The 7,717-nt window shown below is 43.1% G+C and overlaps 1 long non-coding RNA gene across 1 annotated transcript; it reads right to left on the bottom strand.

Annotated features, from left to right (window-relative positions):
- Window positions 1-3,199: 3,199 nt before the first annotated feature.
- Window positions 3,200-6,333, bottom strand: LOC123464879. Its single transcript, XR_006639941.1, has 3 exons — window positions 6,285-6,333; window positions 6,062-6,207; window positions 3,200-5,071 (listed from the first exon to the last, which is right to left on the bottom strand). It is a non-coding gene; the product is annotated as an uncharacterized LOC123464879 (long non-coding RNA).
- Window positions 6,334-7,717: the final 1,384 nt, after the last annotated feature.

The following is a 7,717-nucleotide window of genomic DNA, read 5'->3' as shown; positions in this document are numbered from 1 at the left end:
AATTGCTTAAGCATTTATCAAGAATGCTAATTTCCTCCCAGAAGGCATTTGTGAATTGCATCAAGCAAGAGAATTCTATACTGGATCGTGATGGGAACACTCTTCCCTTAATCAAATTCATAATAATCAAGGCTGACATTACTTGAGGATTCACTATATGCCCAGTCTGGAGTGGTGTCACAGGCCTAGCCTTGAACCAGATCCTGGGTACATTTTGTCATTGGCCCCTGCTCCCACTTCGTTCAGGGTCAGACCATGCAGGAGGCTACAAAATGCTGATGGAATGGGTGAACAGGAGCAGCAGTCATCACATCTCATGCTTTTGCACAATGTGGGATACCCTCTCCTGTCCTGCACACCACCGAGATGGAAACAAATGGGTTTCTGAGAGTAGAAACCATCCACTGTACCTCCAACATGATGGCATGTAAGTAGGTGCTATTTGGGAGGACATGACTTGGTTAGACTTTCTGGTCCAATACTGTCAACTAAGTCCTTTACCAGCTAGATGACAAGGTGCTTAATTCTGGCGACAGAGTCCAACAGAGCAACCAAAGGCTCATTACCAAGCATGGATGCCTTTCCTCTGACAGACAATAAAGATTTGGATCCAACTTGCTCATTAGCTTCTTTAGGGACTTGTTGGACATCTTGCCACTGTATGAACAAACAGATGGACTTGGCTGTTGGCTGCAAGGATATTTAGGGAGGAGCAGATCTACCTACCCATTGTGAGAAGCAAAACACTGTATCTGAAAGGGGTACTGCCTCCCAGCTGGTGGAAGTCAGGGGTCTTTAGAGTGTAGTGCCCTGGCCAGCAGCATCAGCATCACCTGGGGATTTGTTAGAAATGAGAAGTCTTGGTCCCTAGCCCAAACTTACTGAATCAGAAGCTCTGAGGTGGAGGCCAGCACTCTATGCCTTAACAAACCATTTAGAGACTTCCCTGATGGTCTGGTGGTTAACAGTCTGCCTGCCAATGCAGGGGATATGGGTTTCATCTATGGGCTGGGAAGATTCCGCATGTCAAGGGGTAACTAAGCCCATGGGCCACAACTACTGAGCTCATGCTCTACAGCCTTTGCTCTGCAACAAGAGAAGCTACCTCAATGAGAAACTCAGGCACCACAATGAAGAATAGCCCCTGCTCATCGCAACTGGAGAAAGCCTGCACACAGCAACAAAGATACAGAGCAACCAAAAATAAATAAATTAAAAATTTTAAAAAAACAAGCATTCCAGGTGATTTGGGTGCACATTCGAGTTTGAATTGTTAGGTTAAATTGTAATATGTCTCTTCTTCTCTCTCTTCCCCTTCATCTTCTCTACCTACCCACCTCCCATCATCCCCCATCCATTCTCCCCTACAAAACAACACCTTCTCTGAATCCCCTGGGATTGAATCTAAGTACTCAGCTGGATTGTGAGACTACTGGGGGATCACCAAGAAAGATGCAAGATGATTAAACTCCAGAAAATTGTCACCTTCTCTCAGCTGACCCTTTGAGAGCAGGCCTACCTGGATGAGCTGGAAGACACTTTGATGGTGTCTGAGGCCACAGTACCACACGCTTCTGAGGCAGAAACAAGATTGGGTCAGAGTTTGAAGTCTGTGCTCTCCTGGAGCCAGCCTTAGCTGCTCAAAGATGTTTGGAGCAAATAGCTTAGGGGAAGAACAGCAAGTGGGAGAAGAGGTGGAGAAATGGCTGCAAGTGACCACAAAGAGGCCTGGCACAATGGAGCCATTCAGAGAAAAATATAGCCTTTGTGGCATGATCTATGGAAATACATCAGCATTTACTGGGCTCTTGAGTGGATTTTCTGAAGGTTTGGGAGCTGTTACTCAGAAGTTCAAGGAAAGGGTAGCTCTTGAAGACTGGTAAACTTGGGACACCCATGAGACACCCACAAAAAGAAGACACAGTCCACTGATTCTTTATATATATATATAAATTTTTGCCTGCCTCAGGTCCTAGTTGCAGCTCTCAGACTCTAGAGTGTAGACTCAGTAGTTGCAACATACAGGTTTAGTTGCCCAGTGGCACGTGGGATCTTAGTTCTCTGACTAGGGATCGAACCCACATCTCCCACACTGGAAGGCAGATTCTTAACCACTGGATGACCAGGGAAGTCCCTACTAATTCTTTTAATAAACATTCGCAAATCTCCAGGGCACATGTTGGATTTTAGGCATAGGGCAGATCTGGTACCTTACTCTGGTACTGTGATCCCTTCTAGCAAGCTCCCCAGCCAGCTCCACAGCCATCTCTGGGTCTGATTAGGCCACTCAGGATCCCTGGCAGCTCATGGAAACTAAATTCCAAAGCTTCCTGCTATGTACCTCCCAAAATCAGATATTAAAGCCTAATCCCCAATCGATGGTAATAGGAGTAAGGAATTAATTAAGGTTAAATGAGGTCATAAGAGTGGAGCTCTAATCTGGTAAAATGAGTGTCCTTACAAGAGACACTGGCATACATACAGTGGAGTACTATTAAGCCATAAAAAATGAGCTATTGTCATTTGCAAGATCATGGATGCACCTGGAGGATATAATGCTTATTCCAGTGAAATAAGTCAGACAGAGAAGGTCAAATACTGTGTGTTATCACTTACATGTGAACCCTAAAATATAAAATGAGTGAGGGACTTTTCTCGTGGTCCAGTGGTTAAGACTTCACCTTTCAATGAAGGGGTACAGATTCAAGCCCTGGTGGGAGAGCTAAGAGTCCACGTGTCTCTTGGCCAAAAAATGAAAACATAAGACAGGATCAATATTGTAACAAATTCAATAGAGACTTTAAAAGTGGTCCACATCCAAAAAATCTTTAAAAATAAATAAATAAAATAGGTATAACACCAACAAAAGGCACAAGGAAAGCCTTTCTCTCTCTCTCCTCTCTGTCATGTGAGGACATGGTGAGAAGGTAGCTATCTGCAAGGCAGGATCTATGGCCAACAGGTGCATGAAAAGATGTTCAGCGTCACTAATCATCAAGGAAATGCAAATGAAAGCTACAATGAGATATCACCTCACACCTGTTACAATAGTTATTCTCAAAAAGACAGGAAATAATAAGTTTCAGTTGATGTGGAGAAAAGGGAACCCATGTGCACTGTTGGTTGGAACGTAAATTGGTGCAGCCCCTATGGAAAACCGCTTGGAAGTTCCTCAAAACAATTACAAATAAGGCTACCGTATGATTCAGCAATTTCACTTTTGAGTATTTATTCAAAGAAAACAAAACCACTCATTTGAAAAGATAGATGCATCCCCATGTTCGCTGCAACATTATTTACAAGGTATGAAAACAATTTGAGTGTGCGTCAGTGGATGTATGGATAAAGGAAGTGTGGCATGACATTCAGCTATAAAAAAGGACATCTTGCCAGCTGTGACAACACGGATGGACCTTGAGGGCATTCTGATAAGTGAAGTAAGTAAGACAGAGAAAGACAAATACTGTATGATCTTACTTATTTGTGGAATCTAAAGAAAGAAGGAAAAAATAAGCTTATAGATACAGATACAGCAACTCTGCCCATTTTGTTCCTGGCTATATCCCCAGCCTCTAAAATACCACCTGGTACATGATAGATGCTCAATAAATCCTTGTTAAGGAATTAATGGATGAATTCGTTAAGTGGAAATAATGATATCCATTTGAGATAATTGATGTGAAAATCCTTTGAGAAATGGAAAGCACCAGGCATAGCAGCCCATTATTAACTATCACGGTTATCTGAGAAGAGCAGCAGCCACCATTCCAGGCAGAGGGGTTGGCCCGAAGCTTTCTGGTGGAGCTCAGCATCCACCGTTATTGCTCAGCATCTGCACAGCCCAGTGGTCCTCAAATATCAGCCCCTCCTTCCCCACTTTCACAATTTTTCCTGAGCCAAAGATCATTTATACCATTATGTACTAGTTCATTAGGTCCACTTTACTATTATTATTATTTTACTTTTGGTGGCTCTAGGTCTTCATTGCTGCAAGGCTTTCTCTAGTGGCAGACAGAGGGGCTACTCTTCACTGCAGCGTGCAGACTTCTCATTGGGGTGGTTTCTCTTGTTGTGGAGCACTGGCTCTAGACACATGGGCTTCAACAGTTTGAGGGCTTAGTTGCTCTGCAGAATCTTCCCGGACCAGGAATTGAACCCACGTCTCCTGCATTGGCAGGCAGATTCCTATCCACTGTAGCACAAGAGAAGTCCTTTACTTTAGTATGCTCTCTAAACTCAGTTTCCTCCTAAACGATAATATTCATGAAACCACAGTTTTTGCATGCTGGTTATATTTTTTCTAAACTGGGTTAAAATAATTCTCTACCTGTCAAAACTTAAAATATGCATTTAAGAATCATCTAAAGTGGAGGTTGACAACCTTTTTTCTGGAAAGGGCAGATAATGTATATTTTCAGTACCATGGCAGATAATGTATATTTTCAGTACTGTGGACCATATCTTCACAACTATTCAATTCTACTGCTGTCATGCTAAAGCGTGCGTGCATGCTAAGTCAGTTCAGTCATGTCCAACTCTTTGCAACCCTATGAACTGGCAACCTCAGGTCTAAAGCCATCTTCAATACCACCAAGATTGCAGGTCAGATTTGGATAGCAAGAATAGAGTTGGAAAAAAGGTCAATTTAGGGATCAGGGAATTTGATTTCAAATCTCTGCCATTTACTAGCTGTGTGATCACAGGCAGATACATATTTTCTAAGACTAAGTGGATCCATCTGTGAAATGAAGATGGTTGCCAGAATTGGACACAATAATTAATACAAAGAAGCTCTCTGGAAGCCATAAATAAGATGTATATGTGAGGGGACTTCCATGGTGGCCCAGTGGTTAAAACTCTGAATTTCCACTGCAGGGGGCCTGAGTTCTCTCTCTGGTAGGTGAGCTAAGATCCCACATGCCACAAGGTGTGGCAAAAAAAAGTTATGTGTGAGTAATTGCTCAGGAGATAAAGTCCCCTGAAATTAAGCGGATATCACCCGTTTTCTCTTTCCTCCCACAGCCGTCCTTCTTCACCAGGCCGTCTCCACTCTTCTCATCCATCTCGGTACCTATTCACATGAGGAAACACACATGTGAGTTCTTTGCCCCGCTTCTCTGCCTTCCCAGTGGACCACACAGCAGGACGCATCACAGGCCCAGCTCCATGTTCCCCCAACCACGTCAGTACGTGGCCTGGAGCCTTCCCAACCAACACCTGCTTCATCTTTTTCTTAAGTTCTCTTCCCACCTTCTTCTACTTGAACGTCAGATACACTGTGGAGGAAAGTTAAATGGAGACAGTGGAAACATTTCCAAGTTCATGGGTTTGGAAAAGAATGCCCTCTTAAAGCTGGATGAGAAATCACTGCCCAGGCTTCTGAATGTCAGAATCTCTGGATGTACTCTGAGAAGCAGGAGGCCGCATGTGTCCAGATGCTCCAACACATTTCATTTCTGTTCTATTTCCTCCTTCTTTAAGGGAAAGGCCATCTACAATTTTTCCCAAGCAGCCTTGAGGGAAACTTAAGCCTATACATGGGAAATCATTAGAGATTATTTTCTTATATTTTTTATCTCCCCTTACTTTCAGGCAAGCTAGTTATATGAATTGTCTGAATAAAAAGGACTAACTGGTCCTCCTGCACTTTCCTTTCCTGCTAAGTCTCCTTGAGCATACATCTACAGTCTGCCAGCAGAAGCTGGCAGGGAATGGACCTGTGGACACGGCGAGAGAAGAGGGTGGGATGAGTTAGGAAAGTGGTACTGACATATATACACCATCATGTGGAAAACAGTTACTGGGAAGCTGCTGTGTAACATAGGGAGCCCAGCCTGGCACTCTGTGATGACCTGAGGGGTGGGATGGAGAGTAAGGGGGAGGGAGGCACAAGAGGGAAGGTATATATATATATATATATATATATATATATATAATGACTGATTCGCATTGTTGTATGGCAGAAACCAATACAACATTTTAAAGCAATTTTCCACCAATTAAAAAAATTTTTTAAGGAGTGTGTCATTTGCCAACAATATAATTTGTACCGGTGACTTACTTTGATAGTACTCGTAATGGAATAACCTCTTCTCCCATTTTATGCCTCTCTTTATGTTTTTTTCTTATGCTTTCTTTTTGCTTTCAGTAGGGATCTGTCTTTTATATCTCCAGTATCCTTTTCCTCTTCCATAGAGACTTCTAATTCTAAATTAACAGAAATAAAGACATGAGTTAAGAAGAAACCCCTCCTTATCTAATCCTAAACATAAAGTCGGAAATACCTTTGTTTTCTTTACAAACTTCTGGAGCTTCTTTTTTAACGTTAAAAAAAAGGAAAAAAATTTTTTTCAAAGAGAAACGCTGGACTGGAAGAAACACAAGCTGGAATCAAGATTGCCAGGAGAAATATCAATAACCTCAGATATGCAGATGACACCACCCTTATGGCAGAAAGTGAAGAGGAACTCAAAAGCCTCTTGATGAAAGTGAAAGTGGAGAGTGAAAAAGTTGGCTCAAAGCTCAACATTCAGAGAACGAAGATCATGGCATCCGGTCCCATCACTTCATGGGAAATAGATGGGAAAACAGTGGAAACAGTGTCAGACTTTATTTTTTTGGGCTCCAAAATCACTGCAGATGGTGACTGCGGCCATGAAATTAAAAGACGCTTACTCCTTGGAAGGAAAGTTATGACCAACCTAGATAGCATATTGAAAAGCAGAGACATTACTTTGCCAACAAAGGTTATCTAGTCAAGGCTATGGTTTTTCCTGTGGTCATGTATGGATGTGAGAGTTGGACTGTGAAGAAGGCTGAGCGCCGAAGGATTGATGCTTTTGAACTGTGGTGTTGGAGAAGACTCACGAGAGTCCCTTGGACTGCAAGGAGAACCAACCAGTCCATTCTGAAGGAGATCAGCCCTGGGATTTCTTTGGAAGGAATGATGCTAACGCTGAAACTCCAGTACTTTGGCCACCTCGTGCGAAGAGTTGACTCATTGGAAAAGACTCTGATGCTGGGAGGGATTGGGGGCAGGAGGAGAAGAGGACGACAGAGGATGAGATGGCTGGATGGCATCACTAACTCAGTGGACGTGAGTCTGGGTGAACTCCAGGAGTTGATGATGGACAGGGAGGCCTGGCGGGCTGCCATTCATGGGGTCGCAAAGAGTCGGACACGACTGAGCGACTGAACTGAACTGAACTGAACTGATGCTATGTATGGCTGATTAATGTTGACGTTTGGCAGAAACCAACACAATACTGTAAAGAATTATCCTTCAATTAAAAATAAATAATTTTTTAAAAAAGAAGCATATGGAAAAATCTTCAGTCTAGTAGTGATGCAATGAATGACACCAGCCCTATGCCAACTGTGTCCCCTGTGTAAGTGCCAGGGGGAAAAGTCCCTCAAGTCTGCAGCCAGGAAATAAATGCTTTGCTTCTTATGAGCAATTGGTACTTTTTCTATGCCATATGTAAGTCTTGTTTTGCCACTTTGCTTTGGCTGCAGGGAAACTCAGAGTCTACCTCTAATAACCTCCTCAGTTCAGCTCAGTCACTCAGTTGTGTCTGACTCTTTGCAACCCCATGAATTGCAGCACACCAGGCCTCCCTGTCCAGCACCAACTCTCAGAGTTTACTCAAACTCATGCCCATTGAGTCAGTGATGCCATCCAAACATCTCATCCTCTGTCGTCCCCTTCTCCTCCTAC

The sequence above is a fragment of the Bubalus bubalis genome, chromosome 14 (genome assembly GCF_019923935.1).
Source record: "Bubalus bubalis isolate 160015118507 breed Murrah chromosome 14, NDDB_SH_1, whole genome shotgun sequence".
Taxonomy (NCBI): domain Eukaryota; kingdom Metazoa; phylum Chordata; class Mammalia; order Artiodactyla; family Bovidae; genus Bubalus; species Bubalus bubalis.
The sequence above is the reverse complement of the archived record's forward strand: the minus strand, read 5'-3'. Positions and strand labels throughout refer to the sequence as shown.